We start from the raw sequence: 19,224 nt of genomic DNA, 5'->3' as shown, positions 1-19,224 counted from the left end.
CGCCGCTTGCCTCGTTGCCGCTCGGCTCGTCGGCACTACCCCCGGCGGCATCCTCCATCTCATGGTCCTCGTCGCCGCCAACACCAGCGGCCTCGGCATCCTCCTCCGTCCTAAAGAAGTGCCTATTGTAGTGCTCCTCTAACTCTTCTTGAGACGACATGGTGGCTTGCACTAATAGAAGATGAAAAAGAGTTAGAATTCACGGAAAAATTCGGCATGACCTTTGCTAAAAATTGGTCATGCCGAGTGCTAGAATTGCCGGAACGGAAATGAATCGACATTCCGGCACTCAATAGCAACTCAATCCCTGTAACAGAAATGCAAACATATAAATGCCATAACCATAACCATAACCATCTCCATAACCATGCCATCACCATAACCATCACCATATAAATTACAGTAGCATTTCAGCATATACATTACAGTGGCATTTTACATCAGCATAAAAATAACACTTGACAGCATCCATTTAAAACCAGAAAAGGAAATATTTGCAACTTAACACTTTAAATCCCATTACTGCTAGCATAGCAGTAGCTAGCAACTTAGCTCAACCATCACCATAACCATAACCATAACAGCAACATGCACAGCAGCAGCATGCATAGCATCAGCATTTAAATACCACCAGTAGCATTTTCATTTTGTTTTAAATGAACCAAAGAATGAATTAAACCCTAAAGTGTTCATTTCATCATTTTTTATACCAGTAGCTACTGAATTTTTCATGTAAACCATCAGCACAAATCATTTATGAACTAAATAACCATAATCTCACAAGAATCCATCAAGTAAATCATCAGGCAACATCACTTTTATCAAGTAAATGGGTCATCAATTTATCACAGCAAGACAAATATGTGTGGATGAATAAAATCATCCAAACAGGGGCACCACAATCATATACCCCCAACAGAGAAACCAAATACATTATATATACATAAGCTTCAGGGAATTACTTGGGGTCCAGAAAACTAATCCATGATATGAATGCTATGAGAAATACAAATGAGTGAAAAAGGTGTACAAATAAGTGGAATTAAAGTGACATTCCTTCACCTTGTACATGCACTGGCCAATTAACTAAACAAAATCAATTTTCATTTTAGCTACTGCAAGTAAAATCAATTTTGAACCAAACCTCTATTTCATTTTCTTTTTTTGGCAGTAGGTAATGATGCATTTTCATTTTGAACCAAATTTATTTACAACCAGTGAGCATGCATGAGCATTTTGAACCAAACAATTGAGCATTTTTAACCAGTAGCAATTTATGGCAGCATTTTTGCATTTCATTCTTGTTAGGAGCATGAGCATGAGCAATCAATTTTGCATTTCATTCATGTTATGAGCATGAGCATGCAACACCTACACTGGCAGCAATTCATTTTGTATATTAGCATTTCATTCTTTCTTTTTTGATCCATTGATCCAGAGAATAAATGCAGTAGCATTTTTAAACCAGAGAACTATATGAATGCAATGCAATGCAACCAGGGGTCATTTTACATATGAATGCAATGCAATGCAAAACTATATGAACTAAATACCACCAGTAGCATTTACATTGTAATCCTCATAGTGAAGCTCTCTGCCCGGGGTCATTTTTATTTTGATCAATATATAAAACAATAGGAGCCTAGCTAAATGAACTAAATTTAAAACCAGATAACAAATTCATTTTCTTTTATTTTTTCAAACCAGAGAACACTTGTTCTTTTTATGAACCAGAGAATTGCTAACATCATTTCATCATTCATTTTAAACCAGAGAATTGCTAAAATTTGCATTTCTTGCAATGTTAACCAAAGGTAATCATCCATGAACCAGGGTATGAACTACGAATTAAATTTTACTGATGCCATTCTTGCATTTTAGCTAAATGAACCAGGGTATTAAACATGAATTAAATTTTACTGATGCCATTCTTTAACCCTAGCAATTAACCGGAGATGAGGAAGAACCCTAACCAGAGAGCATCTAGCAATTCATGTTGGTGGCTTGGGTCACCGGAGATGAGGAAGAACCCTAAAAAGAGAGGGAAGGGGGAGGGAAGGGGAGAGGGAAGGGGAGAGGGAAGCTCACCAATGGCGCGCGGCTCCTTCTTCTCCAACGGCGGCGCCGACATCCCCTCGCGCGGGCAACCTTCTTCTCCAATGGCGCGCGGCACCTCCTTCTCCACGGGTCTTCCGCGGCGGCGTACAGGGCAGGTGGTGGGGGATGGTCGAGGGGATGGTGGAGGGCGGTGGCGGGGCGCAGAACGGCGGCGCTCGAGAGGGGGAGTTGAGGTGGCGACAGAACGGCGGCGCTCGATCGACGGTGGGGGTTGAGATGTGGCTGTGTGGGGAGAAGGAAGAAGGGAAAAAAAGGTTAAGTCCTAATTACAGCTGATCCAGGGTTATTGCCGGCGCACCACATACCTGGTTCGCCGGGGACAAGTATACCCCCGGCGAATTAATAAGCCTGGTGCGCCGGCAATAAGGCTAGCACAGCTGTAACCTGGACATGTGTTTAGCATGGTATTGTGGGACATGTTTATTTATTTCTTTTCTCTTTATTGTATGTTTCTTTTCTTTTACCCCAAATACTATAGTATTTTATTTTTCTTATATTTTCAAGATAATAATGAAGCAATATGCATGAGTTATGTAAAAACATGAAGATAAATATATATGAGTTATATATACATACACAAAATATTGACCAACACAATATTAATTAGTCATACATAAAATATTGGCCATGACCATATGAGTAGTTATGAATTACACAAAATATGAGTTATAGATTGCAAATAAAGTTTTACATCATCGATTGAGAAGAGTGTTTCGCTTTCTTCTTGCTTTTCTTGCTCGTCGTTGAATAATTTAGCCCCGTGTCGTGACTTCTTCTTTTGAAGGGTCGACCTGACCTCGGTAGCGTGGTCCTGCTTCTTCTTGTGGTGTATGTTGTGTCTTCGTCCTCGGATTCTTCCATCATTGGGTCTCCGACTTGTCCTTCGAAGTCTTCCTCGTTGGCGACTCCATCCATTCCGACGATGGTCCTCTTGCCTCTCCTCACGATAACACGGCTAGGCCTGGATGGGTCGGTTATGAAGAAGCATTGGTGCACGTGTTCTGCCAGTACCCATGGCTCATTCTGCGCGGTGGCGTTCGTGGACTTTGATTTGTTGGCTTCGGGTAGAAACATGGTGGTGAAATACCGGTCTTCTTTTGTGACGCTCTTAGCCCATCTGATACGGAACATCGGCACTTTCTCCCCAGCGTAGCTAAGCTCCCAGATTTCCTCGATTCTTCCGTAGTATCTAGTATTTACGTCACCCGTCCAGGAATCCATCGTTACCCCTGAGTTCTGGTAAACACTGTTCTTGTCTTTTTCTTCCGTGTAGAATGTGTACCCGTTGATATCGTACGCTTGGTAAGTCATGATGTTGGGCGCGGGGCCATGTGACAAGGCCAATACTAGTTTATCCTTGTCAGAATCCATTGGTGGGGGATTAGCATCAATGTGGTCTTTGAACCAGCGCGCGAAAGAGGAGTTCTGCTCTCTGTATATTTCTGCTTCCGTCATCATCGGCTTGCCACTGTTCTCTATCATGGTTTTGTGCTCTTTCAACCAAGGATCGATCAAGTCAATGTGTTGTAGCGCTACTAAGTTGGCCCTGTCAAAGTCGGAAGTCCGACCAGACATGTGCACGTGCAGTTCCTTCCTTCCATTTTTGTGGCCTACTCCCTCGAACCTGCGGAGGTGCTTGTTTTGAGGCAAACCAACAGGATCCTCGATGTCTAGATAATTCATGCAGAAAGAGATGCACTCTTCGGTGAGCCAGCCCTGGACGATGCTTCCATCCGGATGTGACCTGTTACGAACGTATCCTTTAATGACCCCATTCATTCTTTCAAATGGCATCATGTTGTGTAAGAATGCCGGCCCTAGACTGATGATATCATCCATGATATGGATCAACAGATGGACCATCACGTCAAAGAATGCAGGCGGGAAGTACATCTCCATCTCACATAGGATCACCACGATCTCTTCCTGGAGCCTTACGAGTTTCTTCACGCTTATCGACTTCCGAGTTATGACGTCGAAGAAGTTACAGAGCCCAGTCAGCGTTGCACGGACATGGTCATCCATTATACCTCGGATTGCAACCGGAAGAATCTGCGTCATCATCACGTGATAGTCATGAGACTTCATGCCGCTGAAGTTTCGTTTCTTGGGGTCCATGTATCTGCTTATTAGCCCGGAGTAACCGAAGGGCACTCTGACTCCTAGAAGGCAATTGAAAAATTGATCGACCTCGGCCGGACTAAAAGTGAAGAAGGAGGGGGGACAGTAATAGTCTAGCTGCTTAATCCTTTTGCGCTTCTGACCGCCGTCCGCCTCCTCCTCCGACTGTCCCTCTTGGGCCGGCGGGATCTGAAGCTCTTCCCTGATGCCCAAAACTTTCAGGTCGTGTCTTGCTTTCGGCCCATCTTTGGTCCGGTCCGGCATGTTGAGAAGAGTGCCAAGCAAGCTCTCGCACACGTTCTTTGTAATATGCATGACATCAAGGCAGTGAGGTGTATCGAGAATTTTCCAGTACGGCAAGTCCCAAAACACGGACCTCCTTTTCATACACCAATGAGCGGCGTTGTTTCCTTTTTCTTCTTCTTCTCTCCAGGCTTTTGACGAATCTTTCCCGGCGCAGGGCACTCCTTCCAACCTTTTAGTAATGTATTGATCTCTTCGCCGCTCTTCTTACGTGGAGGTCCTCGGGGTTCATTTGTACCATCGAACAGATCTCCACGCTTTCTCCACGGGTCTGTCTTCTGTAGCCACCTTCGATGCCCCATGTAAACTGTTTTCGAAGAGCCGGGATCCTTACCAAGCTGCAAAAACATCGTCTCTTCCATGCACCTGACACATGCCTTGTGTCCATGGCACACCTGGCACGAAATGTAACCGTATCCGAGGTAGTCCTGCACCGTCGTGATCAGCGAAGCTCTCAAAGGGAAATATTCTTCCGCGACGGCGTCCCATGTATCTACCCCTTCCTCCGCCCACAACGTTTCAAGCTCCTCCTTTAATAGTTCGAGATACATGTTGATATCGTTTCCTGGCTGTGTCGGCCCTTGAATTAGCATACTCATCTGTATGTACTTCCTCTTCATGCACAGCCAGGGCGGGAGGTTGTAGATCCATACAAACACGGGCCATGTGCTATGTGTGCTGCTCTGGTTTCCGAACGGATTGAATCCGTCCATGCTCGCACCCAACCTGATGTTTCTGGGATCTGCCCCAAAACTTCCGAATTCATTGTCTAATGCTTTCCACTGGCTTGCATCCGAAGGGTGCGTCAGCACTGGGTGCGCAATCCGCTCTTCATCATTCAACACTGCCTCCTTTCTTTCTGCGTGCCAGCGCATGAGCTTTGCTTCCTTGCGGTCCGCGTAGAACCGTTGAAGCCGGGGGGCGAGCGGGAAGTACCACACAACTTTCCGAGGAGCTTTCTTCTTCCCTTTCTTGTACCGTTCAGCTTCACACACAGGACATTTGGTCTTGTCCATGTGCTCCTTGCGATACATGATACAGTCGTTGATGCAGGCGTGATACTTTTCGTGGGGTAAGTCGAGAGGGCACGTGATTCTCTTGGCCTCGGCTAGACTACCAGGACACGTGTTCCCGGCAGGAAGGAGATCTTTCATGTATTCCAGGATGTCGTCGACGCTTGTGTCTGTCCATCCGTGTTTCGCCTTCATCTGCAGCACATCGAGAGCTTCTCTCAAGCGAGACTCCCCCAACCCACGACCTGAGTCGTACAACGGAGTATTCGAGTCTATCTCGAGTTGCTCAAGCTTTGATTTCCGCTTGCCGCCTTTCGTCTTTTCGAGAAGCAGATCTTGAAGATGAGGGTCCCGCACGACTGAAGCTAGCGGCACCTCTTCGTCATCGTCAAGGTTATTGTCGTCGTCAAGGTTATCGTCCTGTGCGACAAGCTCTTCATCGTCATCAATATCATGATGCCCTCCTTCTTGCCGGCCATTATTACCACCTGCTGCCGTCGCCCGATTGACCTCCGCGCCATCATCACTCATCCATTGAGTGTGTCCATGCATGAAACCATTAGTGAGCAGGTGCCCCTGCAATTTGCCTGAATACGGGTCAAACCATTTCCCTCGTTTGCATCTTCGGCACGGACACAATACCTCCGTGCGGTTATTTTCATACATGTCGATGATCGCGTGTTTCAGATATCTCATCACGATGCTTTCACTCAACTCGATAACCATTATCGCCTGCATGGTAAGATTACATAATTGATTAGAACCACGCATCCGTCGGTAGTTTTCACGGAAAATTTTGGCATGACCTTCCTACACGGTAGGACATAGGAGCGCCAGAAATGTGCCGAAACGGAAACTTAAAGAATCAACATTTCGGCGCAACGTTGGCAACTCATTTTCAACGCCAACACACACAAGCACAAGAACAACATATATATATGCCACACACGAGAGCTTTGCTTCAAATGTCCAACATACGTCGATTTCATTCCTCAATTTGTTCATTAATCACCTATTTGTTTGATATATTCGTCAACGAGATCGAGACGTCGCGCCGCTACCACGGCGTATGGAAGCCGACTTTCTAGATCTGGATCTAGATTGAGCGGTCAATGCGGGATAGTAGATCTAGATCTACATAGGGGGATGTGGGAGATGCATGTAGGAAGGGAAGATTTGGTAAAAAAATATGATTTTGTTTGGTCAAATTGGCTAAATTTGGGGTAGAAATGGGCAAAAAATAGGTGGGTTGGGAGAAGGGTCGGGTTGTGTGGAGGAGTGGAGTGGTAGTAGTGGGGAAGTGGTTGTTGAGCAGAAATAACTGCCCAGGTTACTGCCGGCGCACCAGGTCATGGGTGCGCCGGCAGAACATAGCCCTTTCGGCTATATCACCCCCGGGCCAGGCCCAAAAATCATTGCCGGCGCACCAGCACAGGGGTGCGCCGGCAATAGCGCTTGTTCCGCCGGCGCATCCCTGGGCTGGTGCGCCGGCAATGATTCTTGGGCCTGGCCCGAATCGGCCGCGGCCATGCCAGGATTTATCCCCGGCGCGTCTTTTCAGGTGCTGCGCCGGCAGTAGTGCTGCATCGCCGGCGCGGCTGCAAAGTGGTGCGCCGGCAACAATTTCCACCGGCGCACGTCCTAGGTGGTGCGCCGGCACCACTTGCCTCCACCTACAGGCTTTTTCCTAGTAGTGACCTCCACCAGATCGGTACGTGCGACATATCTCGATCTGTTTAGCGATGGATGTTGTACTGTTTGCTATGCTACTGTTCATGTTGATCACTACATCTAGTATGTTCGAGTTTCACATGTTAGTAGTTACTGTCGTCATGCTTAATATTCTGGAATTAATCATGGAAATTGTGCCTAATTATCCAACAATCCAAAAACCTAATTGTAGGCAATTTCCTGAGTTAACAATGGCTGGTTTTTCCGATGCACTGAGGCCGGATAAGTTTACCGGTGTGCACTTTAAGAGGTGGCATTATAAGGCCATGCTCTGGCTTACTCATCTGAAAGTGTTCGAAGTTACTGATGGTTTACCTGAAGGAACTATATCTGACCAAGATCAGAACAAGTTCAAGGAAAACAATACTCTCTTCGTCGGATGCGTTCTGAGTATTCTTGCTGATCGTCTGTGTGATGTGTACATGCACATAACAGATGGTAAAGAGCTCTGGGAGGCACTGAATGCTAAGTTCGGTGCAACCGATGCAGGCAGTGAACTGTACATCATGGAGAACTTCCATGACATCAGGATGGTTAACAACCGTTCTGTAGTCGAACAAGCTCATGAGATACAGTGCATTGCGAAAGAGCTTGAACTCCTTAAGTGTGCCTTACCTGACAAGTTTGTGGCTGGATGCATCATCGCTAAGTTGCCCCCTTCATGGAGGAACTTTGCCACAACTCTCAAACACAAGAGACAGGAGATATCAGTTGAAAATCTGATAGCATCTCTTGATGTTGAGGAGAAAGCTCGGGCTAAGGATAATACTGAGAAAGGAGAGGGTCAGTCTAGCGCCAACATGGTGCAGAAGAAACCCTACAGCAAGAACAAAGGGAATAACAAGCCCTCCTTCAATAAGCCTATGAAGACTACAACCTTCAAGAAGAAGAAGATGATAAACAAAGCAGATCTGAGCTGCTTTACATGTGGAGAGACTGGCCACTTTTCTAAGGACTGTCCAGAGAGGGCAGACCGCAAGAAAAAGGCGAGGCAAGTCAACACGGTGACCGCTAGCAATGCTGATGGGTACGGTAATCTCTTTACTGTTCTTTCGGTATTTCAATCTCCATGTTGGTGGATTGATACAGGTGCTAATGTTCATGTGTGTGCTGACATATCCATGTTCACTTCTTACCAGGTCGCCCGGGATTCTTCCGTCTTGATGGGGAATGGGTCACATGCTTGTTCGTGGTGTTGGCACGAGATCTGAAGTTCACTTCGGGGAAGATCGTGCAGCTGAGGAACGTGCAGCATGTCCCTACTATGAACAAGAATCTCGTTAGCGGCTCCCTTCTATGCAGAGATGGGTTTAAGGTTGTTTTAGAGTCGAATAAAGTAGTTGTTTCCAAGTTTGGACAATTTATTGGTAAAGGCTATGAGTGCAGAGGCTTGTTCCGCTTTTCGCTTTCTGATTTCAGTAATAAGTCTGTGAACCATATATGTGGCAATGTTAGTGATGATACCAGTGTTTGGCATTCTCGTTTATGTCACATTAATTTTGGTTTAATGTCTCGGCTATCCAGTTTAAGTTTAATTCCGAATTTCACCATTGCCAAAGGTTCTAAGTGCCATAGTTGTGTGCAATCAAAGCAACCTCGGAAGCCTCACAAGGCGGCCGAGGAGAGAAACCTGGCACCTCTAGAACTCATACATTCTGATCTATGCGAGATGAATGGTGTGTTGACAAAAGGTGGAAAGAGATATTTCATGATATTGATTGATGATGCGACTAGATTTTGCTATGTTTATTTGTTGCGAACTAAAGATGAAGCTTTAGACTACTTTAAAATTTATAAGGCGGAAGTTGAAAATCAACTAGAGAGAAAGATCAAGCGTCTTAGGTCGGATCGTGGTGGCGAGTATTTTCCTAAAATCTTTGATGAATTCTGTGAGGAACATGGCATTATTCATGAGAGGACGCCTCCCTATTCACCCCAATCAAACGGGGTTGCCGAGAGGAAAAACCGCACGCTGACTGACTTGGTGAATTCCATGTTAGCCACTGCTGGTTTATCAAAGGCATGGTGGGGGAGGCTTTGTTGACTTCATGTCATGTCCTGAATAGAGTTCCTAACAAGAATAAAGATAAAACCCCTTACGAGGAGTGGGCTGGGAGAAAACCATCACTTTCGTATTTGCGCACGTGGGGATGTTTGGCGAAAGTCAATATTCCAATTACTAAGAAGCGCAAACTTGGACCAAAGACAGTGGATTGTATCTTTCTAGGTTATGCTCCTCGGAGTGTAGGATATAGATTTTTAGTAGTTCAATCCGAGGTGCCTGATATGCATGTTGATACTATTATGGAATCTCGTGATGCAACATTTTTTGAGAATATGTTTCCTATGAAAGATATGCATAGCATTGCTAGAATTTCTACTGAGATAATTCCTGAGTCCAGTACATCTAATGAGTATTTTGAACAATCACATGAGAATGTTACTGAGAAGGATGACAATGAAGCTCCTAAACGGAGCAAGAGACGAAGGATTGAAAAATCCTTTGGTGATGATTTCATTGTGTACCTTGTGGATGATACTCCCACGTCTATTGCAGAGGCATATGCATCTCCAGATGCAGATGACTGGAAAGAAGCTGTCCATAACGAGATGGACTCGATCCTTTCTAATGGAACTTGGGAGCTATCAGAACGACCCCATGGATGCAAGCCTGTGGGCTGCAAATGGGTGTTCAAGAAGAAGCTAAGACCCGATGGTACTATTGAAAAGTACAAGGCGCGGCTTGTAGCGAAAGGCTACACACAGAGAGAAGGCGAAGATTACTTCGACACCTATTCACCTGTCGCTAGACTTACCACCATTCGAGTACTACTATCCATGGCTGCCTCCTATGGTCTTATCGTTCATCAAATGGACGTAAAGACAGCTTTCCTTAATGGAGAGTTGAAAGAGGAAATCTATATGGATCAGCCTGATGGGTTTGTAGTAAAAGGTGAAGAAAGAAAGGTGTGCAAGTTGCTGAAATCTTTATATGGCCTGAAACAAGCACCTAAGCAATGGCATGAGAAGTTTGACAGAACTTTAACTTCTGTAGGCTTTGTTGTCAATGAGGCTGACAAGTGTGTTTACTATCGCTATGGTGGGGGCGAAGGTGTTATACTATGTTTGTATGTGGATGATATTCTGATCTTTGGTACAAACATGAGAGTAATACACGAGGTCAAGTCTTTCTTGTCAAAGAGTTTTGATATGAAAGATCTGGGAGAAGCTGATGTGATTCTGAACATCAAGCTGATTAAGAACGAGAGTGGGATTACTCTAACGCAATCCCATTATGTTGAGAAGATTTTGAGCCGGTTCGGCTATATTGATAGCAAGTCTTCTCCAACACCTTATGATCCCAGTGTGACACTACGCAAGAACCGGAGGATTGCCATAGATCAATTGAGATATTCTCAGATCGTTGGCTCACTCATGTACTTAGCGAGCGCGACTAGACCCGACATCTCTTTTGCTGTTAGCAAGTTGAGTAGGTTCATGTCAAACCCGGGTACTGATCATTGGCATGCACTTGATAGGGTCATGCGCTACCTATGTGGTACAATGAGTTATGGGATTCACTATTCAGGGCACCCAGCTGTGCTTGAAGGATATAGTGATTCGAATTGGATCTCAGATGTAGCTGATCTGTACGCCACAAGTGGGTATGTATTTACCTTTGGAGGTGGCGCAGTATCATGGAGATCTTGCAAGCAAACCATATTGACGAGGTCAACTATGGAAGCAGAACTTACTGCTTTAGACACAACCACTGTTGAATCAGAATGGTTGCGTGAGCTCTTGATGGACTTGCCTGTGGTTGAAAAACCTGTTCCGGCAATCCTTTTGAATTGTGACAATCAAACTGTAATTGTCAAAGTGAACAATTCTAAGGATAACGCGAAGTCATCAAGACACGTCAAGAGACGTTTGAAATCTGTCAGGAAATTGCGAAACTCTGGAGTAATAATTGTTACATATATTCAAACAGACAAAAACCTGGCAGATCCCTTTACAAAGGGACTATCACGTAATGTGATAGAAAGTGCATCGAGGGAGATGGGTTTGAGACCCGTTGATGTTACACCATAGTGGTAACCCAACCTTTGTGATCGGAGATCCCGTGAATTAGGACCTGGGAAGAACAAACTAGTGGTTTAATTGAGGAGAGTATTATGTAACCCTCTCTATGTGAAGATGCACAACTCTCAATTGCTGTAAGGCAGGTTGGCAACAAGCCTTAATGTGTTTATGTTGGCTATATTAGCAAAGATGCTGTCCTACAGAGCATTCTTGAAATAACACACCTATATGAGTCCGATTGTTAAACGTCGCAATCTATGAGATTTTGGGTGATCTCTAGTAAACTCATGAAGAGACCACGAAGTATGACGCATATGCTTCACCCGCGGGGTAGGCTACTGGCAGCCATGTACTGGTCATGACTTTGAGTGAAACCCTGTTCACGCAAAACTTGCAATTCAAGGCTTAGTCCATTGTTCAAGTGTGAATGGATGTAGCTTAAGGTTCTAGGCGGAAGTTCAACTTAACAGTCTCCGCTGAAACACTGGTATATAAACAAGCAGTGAGTATTGGTAAATCTCTAAATGGGGATTTGAGATCTGGTGGGGGATTGTTGAAATATTGGGCCCACTTTTAGTGGCCCAAATTAGATTTCAGTTTTTCCTATAAATCTCAAAGCCCACATAGTGGCAGCCTTGTGAGTTTGAGCCCAAGTTGGTGGCAGCTCACCAGGGAGTGGCAAGAGGTGGGAAGTTTAGTCCCACATGGAAAGTTGGGAGGAAGTTAGACCACCTTATAAGGTGGGTTGTTCCACCACTAGTAAGTAGGTGAGAATAGGAGTGCTACACGCGCGCGCTCCTCCTCCTCCTCGCTCGACTCGACTCGACACGACACGACGCGCGCGCCGCGCTCGTGGTGAGTGGATTGAGCCTCGAGCCGAGACTTTCCTTACTTTTTGCAGCTCAGGAAAACGAACAGAGTCCTAGACGGACGCGTCGCAGTTAGTCGGTTCGGGTCGCTCCCGGATCGTGGGCTATCTGTAGACGTGGGTGTGGCCCACGTTGCCTAGGGTTTCCCGAGCCTATATAATCTCTTGCCTGGCTACCGCAGAAACACATCTAATACACGAGTTAGGGTTTCCACCTCTCTCTGCTTGCGCCGCCATCGTAGCCTACTCCATCCCGCGCGCCGACGTGCATCGGCGAACGGGAGAGCAGGTCTCCGGAACCGCTCGTCCTTGCGATCCTGTACGGGAGAGGGCGAATTAGGTTTTTGGGAAGCGCTCTGCGCGACTGCTCAAGCTCTCCATCACGGGTCGCCTTCCGTCCAAGTCGGGCGGTGCTGCCTACCGTCGTCTACAACGCCGTCTACTTCGACCCGTCGTCCCCGTCATCAACAACGTTGTCATCAACAACGTTACTGCTGCGACATCATCTGCTACACCTCCACCGCCACCTCCACCAGATCGGTACGTGCGACATATCTCGATCTGTTTAGCGATGGATGTTGTACTGTTTGCTATGCTACTGTTCATGTTGCTACATCTAGTATGTTCGAGTTTCACATGTTAGTAGTTACTGTCGTCATGCTTAATATTCTGGAATTAATCATGAAAATTGTGCCTAATTATCCAACACAGAGTACTCTCTGTAATCCTTTACGTTACTGATGCCCAAGGGATGTAACCATGTGCAAGTTATATGTTCTCATTGTATTGCAAACAAACTGCATACATGCTTCCATTTTCTCAACCGTTTTTGAAATATCTATATAGCCTGGTGCATCTTGAGAAAGATCCACTTAAATTTTTTAAGTTGAGAACCATTTTTTTTATCCCAAAATTGCTCCTTAACACACTTAAGGGTAAAAAATATGGTTTGAAGTTTATGAGGTTAGGCGGACTCTTCATCAAGAAAGTGGTTATCTAGATATTCTGTATGAACTTTGAAAATTACAATTTAAGGTATATATGTGCTCACCGAAGTGCCTATGAACCTTGAGAATGCTTCTATTTTACTTGTGCATTAGTTTGTCACTCATTCAAGTTAGAAGTTAGATCCATATGAGAAATACGAAACTTGAAAAGGTCCACATAGCCTCTTAGTCATTTTTAGTTTTAAACTGGATTTTGTCCCCGAAAGTGCATGCTAACATATTAAGGGGTAGAATACACATTTTGGAGCTTATGAAGTTAGGCAGATTTTTCATGAAGGTTCACATGGTTATCTAGACATTTCATAAGAACTTTGAAACTTATATCATGCACGATTGTACGGCAACATAAGGGGTACAATGTATACTTTGAAACATGATCTAGACATGTTCAAAATAACTGAATATCCTACATCATTGTATACTGTTATATTGATCACATTTTCTTAATTCCTTAATTAATACAGCCACATTGGATATAAGTATGTGTACTGCATGGTTACTCAAAAGTGCATATGTCTAGCATATGCTGCCATTTACATGTGCAGTAATATGCTATTCACTCGAATTAGTAGACAAATGGGGAAACAAAAGGTGAAGTCCACATTAGCTCCTAAAACTCGTGGAAAAGCTGTGTAATACCATTATATAACAAATGTCTTGCAATGTTACGTACTGACACTTCGAGTGTTGGAAGTGCAGTTTGAGATTTGTAAGGTTAGGTGGATTGGATCCCAAAGAGTTCAGGATGGTCATTGGCATTTTTTTTTTTTTACTTTGGGGAGTTAGTGGTTGAGGTTCCACTGGAACCATCTCAATCATACTTGACGTTGTCAGAAATCATTAGTAGCACTATCTTATATTTTGAACAAATATTCTATCATACTATAATTTTCAAAATTTAGTATCTGATTTCTTTCACGCATTCAGAGTTGAGCAAAACAACTACTAGGGAGTGCCTTATAATTGTGTTTTGGTGCAATACTTGTCTAACATCCTTTGCTTGTTCAGAGACCATTAATTGGGGATAATGTTGCTGATAAAACACACTGTCGATATTTTAGTACATTTTGTTTGACAGATACCTTGATGAAAACTTATTTACCATGAAAATTTGCCATCAAGAAAATTATTCAGCTCCGTATTCTCCACCCTCTCCAACTAAAAAAACTACCTATGTTACAAACGCTGAATTTTACATCCAGGCCTAGTGATGTTGTTGATGAAGTAACAGAGACTGTGGAAAACCGGTTGCTTTTGAGTTATAATTTTTTCTGTTTCTCCATGAACTAACATTTGAAGTTATAAATTGAAGTTCAAAATTTGCTCTTATGACTATCTCAACGATGACACTCGAGATTAGATTCTTTAGCTGTCTATTTCAAACTGAATTTGTTTGAACATTTAATATTTTCATGTTGTGCTGTCATGTGTGGTTTCTGATTAAACCGTCTTCTCATTGGGCAGTTGTTCAATACGAAGCACGCTAAGGACAAACTTCCGGACATCTTTTGCTGCTAGTTCGTTCATCTAGCGATTTACGGTGTGCCCCGAGACAAAGCTACATCGGAGATATGTATATTATACAGTATACCTATATCGGTATAGGTCGCATCTGTTTATTGGTCTTTGGCTTGAAGACTTGATGTGATACAACTTGCCAAACTGTATTGTGATTTGGAACATTTTTTTTTTCGAAATGGGGGAATGCCCCGGCTTCTGCATCGTGGCGATGCACACAGCCCTTTATTAATCAAAAGAGGTTCTGAGTATTACAGCATTACACGGCACGCAGGATCAAGGATTGATACAACAATCAATCCATGAACGAAAAACAAAAGAAGAAAGACTACATATCAACGTAGCCTTCTAGTATGACGCCAACCAGCCTGGCACAAGATATCCTGAGCGACCATCAGGAGCCGTGTGCATCCAGAAACCATGGCATCCCGTTGTCCTACCGGAGATAGTAGAGCCCAAAGTTGGACCCAATGGGAGACCATGTGAATAACCTGCAAGAAATGAAAAGAAGGTTTTTTATTAAAAATCATATCATTCCTGACCCTCCAAATAGACCAACATAAAGCAGCAACCCCAATCCGGATGTATGCCTTAGATTGTCTATCTACTCCATTTAACCAATTACCAAACAGATTGGTAATATTGGTGGGAGCTGGAAGATCATAAGTAAAGTTCACTGTACGCCATAAGAGTTTAGCTAAGGGACATTCAATAAAAAGGTGTTGAATGGTCTCCTGTTCCCCACAGAAGACACATTTTGTACATCCATTCCAATGCCGTTTAACTAAATTATCTTTGGTTAACAAAACCTTATTACTCAAGAACCACATGAAAATTTTAATTTTTAGCGGAATTTTCACCTTCCATAGATATTTTCTCAGAAAAGGGGTATGATCACACATAAGGTCTTCATACATCAATTTTACTGTAAACAGACCATTAGACGACAGGTTCCAAACAAAACGATCTTCTTCTTCAGTTAATTGTACCACCATTAGTTTTCTACATAGCTGCAACCATGACGTCCATTTATTACCATTTAAAATTCTCCGAAAAGTAATATTCAATGGCGTCTGACCTAGTACTTGAGCAATTCTGACATTCTTATGATGCACAATATTATATAACGACGGATATTGTTGGGCTAAAGGAGTCTTCCCTAACCAGGTATCTTCCCAAAAGCGAGTACTGCTACCATTACCCACTTTGAAGAATCCCCTAGAAAAAAACTCCTGTTTTACCTCCATTATACCTTTCCAAAAAGGGGAATCAGTAGGTTTTGCTTGAACCTCCGATAATGTCTTATGTCTTAGGTATTTATTATGTAATAATTCTTGCCACACTCCTTCCTCATTAATAAGTTGAAAAAGCCACTTACTCAATAAACATCTGTTTTTTATTTCCAGAACCTCAATACCCAATCCCCCTTGATCTTTAGGTCTACAGACTATGTTCCATTTTGTAAGCCGGTATTTCCTTTTGTTTTCGTCGGACTGCCAAAAGAATCTTGATCTATAGAAGTCCAAACGTTTCCTGACCCCAACAGGTATTTGCAGGAAAGACAACATAAACATCGGTAAGCTAGTTAATACTGAATTAACAAGAACTAACCTATCACCATAGGATAGTAACTTCCCTTTCCAGCATCCTAATTTACTCTCAAACCGTGTTTCTACCGGATATCAATCAGAGTTCTTGAGTTTCTTGTAATGGATTGGAATACCCAAATATCTAAATGGGAGTTGTCCAGCATCACATCCAAAGATTTGTTTATACTGATTCTCCTCCTCCTTAGCCTTTCCAAAATAAAAAATCTCACTCTTATGAAAATTAATCTTTAGTCCCGATAATTCTTCAAAGAGACATAAAATTAATTTCATATTAACGGCTTTGCTCAAGTCATGCTCCAAAAAAAGAATTGTATCATCAGCGTATTGTAGTATAGAGAGACCTCCCTCAACTAAATGCGGAATAAGTCCTCCAACTTGACCATCTTCTTTGGCACGTTCAATTAGGATGGCAAGCATATCAACTACAATATTAAAAAGGATCGGAGACAACGGGTCTCCTTGCCGTAGGCCTTTTCTTGTCTGGAAATAATGACCAATATCATCATTCACCTTAACACCAACACTACCACCTTGTACGAATTGTTTCACTATCCTACTCCACTCTGGAGCAAAGCCTTTCATCCTTAATGTTTGTTGTAGAAAAGACCATTTCACCTTGTCATATGCTTTTTCGAAATCGATCTTAAATAATACCCCATCCATCTTCTTTGTATGTAACTCATGAATTGTTTCATGAAGAATTACCACCCCTTCCAAAATATTCCTACCTGGCATGAAAGCTGATTGAGTCGGTTTAATGACTTTCGGGGCAATCCCCGATATACGATTAGTACCAACTTTAGTGAATATTTTGAAACAGACATTAAGAAGACAGATAGGTCTATATTGTTGAATCTGAACCGCATTTTCTTTTTTGGGTAGTAGTGTGATGACCCCGAAATTCAGTTTATAAAGGGGCAAATCCCCATTAGAAAACTGAGAGAATAAGGCCATCAGATCATTCTTTATTACTCCCCAAAATGTCTGGTAGAACTCAGCAGGAAACCCGTCAGGCCCCGGCGGTTTGTTGAGTTCCATCTGAGAAATCGCTTGAAAAACCTCCTCTTCAGTAAAAGGGGCTGTCAAAATCTCATTCTCAATTGGTGAAATTTGCGTAATATCATGCAACTCCGTTTCATTTAAAGTTATATTAGTTGGATTGGGTGCTCCAAATAATTTCTTATAGAACTCCGTAATATAAACTTTTAGATTATCTTCCCCAGCAATAGTCCCCTCTTGCTGTTCAAGTTGGAAAATTTTCTTCTTTCGGTGTTTACCATTAGCTATTAAGTGAAAATATCTCGTATTATTACCCCCTTCCTGGATATGCTTAACCTTTGCTCTTTGGGCCCATTTAGATTCCTCATCTCTTCTTAATTTATTCAGACTATCATTTGCTCTTTTTAATGCCTCTCTTTCATTTGTATTTAAAATATTAGTTTCGGCTTTCACGTCCAACTTGTCGATGATATTCAATAATCGCTCTTTTTCTTTCTTATACTTTCCACTTTGGTTCTTTGCCCAACCTCTAAGAAATCTCCTTAGATGTCTTAATTTATTCAACCAAATCTCCATAGGATTAGCTCCACCAATAACTGATTTCCACTCCTTTACTACCATATCAAAAAAACCTTCTTGACGCAACCAATGTAACTCAAAAGAGAATTTGCTTGGTTACCCAGGTGTGCTTTCACTCCTGAGTCAATAAGTATAGGAGTATGATCAGAATCAGCTCTGGATAAAGCTCTAACAGTAACCAAAGGGAATTTCTGTTCCCACGAAATGGATGCTAAAACTCTATCTAGCTTCTCATATGTAGGCTCAGATCTTCTACTTGCCCATGTAAATTGTCTCCCTGTGAGATTAATTTCACGCAAGTTCAAATGCTCAATAATTGCATTAAAAACAAAGGGCCAACGCGCTTTGAAATTATTATTATTTTTCTCCTCTCGGTTACGAATAATATTGAAATCACCCCCTACCAACATAGGTAATGTTTCAGATTCACAAGTTCTCACCAATTCAGCCAAAAATTCTGCTTTGTGCTCGTCTTGGGCAGCCCCATAGACCGGCACCAGAATCCATTCAAAACCATCTCTCTTACATTTGATATGGAGTTTAACACAAAAATCTCCTGTACTTACTTTTAACACTTGTAGCGTATCGGAGTTTATTCCCACTAGAATACCTCCTGAGCGACCATGTGGTGGTAAGCAAAACCAAGAGAAATTATACCCCGCCGCCAATTGGTTAAGAAAGGGAATCGAAAAATTAGATCTTCCAGTTTCCAACAAAGCTATGAAATCCAATTTATGCTCCCTAATCGCCTCTTTAACAAACAAGTGTTTAGCAGTATCCCCAAAACCACCTGGATTCCAATTAATACCTTTTAGATTCTGCATTACGACAGTTGTTTCTTAATTCTTTTTCTAGTACTTTTGCGGATATTGTTAGTATCATAAATTTTCCGTTGCCTCGTTTTCTTTACCTTCACTACTGGTTTAAGATGTTCTATTTGATCGTCCAAATCGAGGGAGGTGACATCATCATCATCAATCAAGTCTTCACAAAGATTGGATACTCTTGACAATACAAGAGTCTCCAGCCCTTCCTTCATATTTTCAGTCTCAATCTTTTTTTTCTCTAATATAGTTAGAATACGTGCTTCTTCCACCATTTTAATCCCTTTAACGGATTTTCCTATCTCTCCAACAGAATTACCTAAAGATATGCCTAATCGATCCGCTCTCCTAGCAATCTCAGAATCAGAGATATTAATAATAGAGTGCACAGGGGTTGTCAACTGACCTGAAACGAAAGAATCATCCCTCAACTGCGCCATCTTCATTGCC

This window comes from Lolium perenne, chromosome 2, assembly GCF_019359855.2.
Source record: "Lolium perenne isolate Kyuss_39 chromosome 2, Kyuss_2.0, whole genome shotgun sequence".
In the NCBI taxonomy this organism is placed as follows: Eukaryota; Viridiplantae; Streptophyta; class Magnoliopsida; order Poales; family Poaceae; genus Lolium; species Lolium perenne.
The sequence above is the reverse complement of the archived record's forward strand: the minus strand, read 5'-3'. Positions refer to the sequence as shown.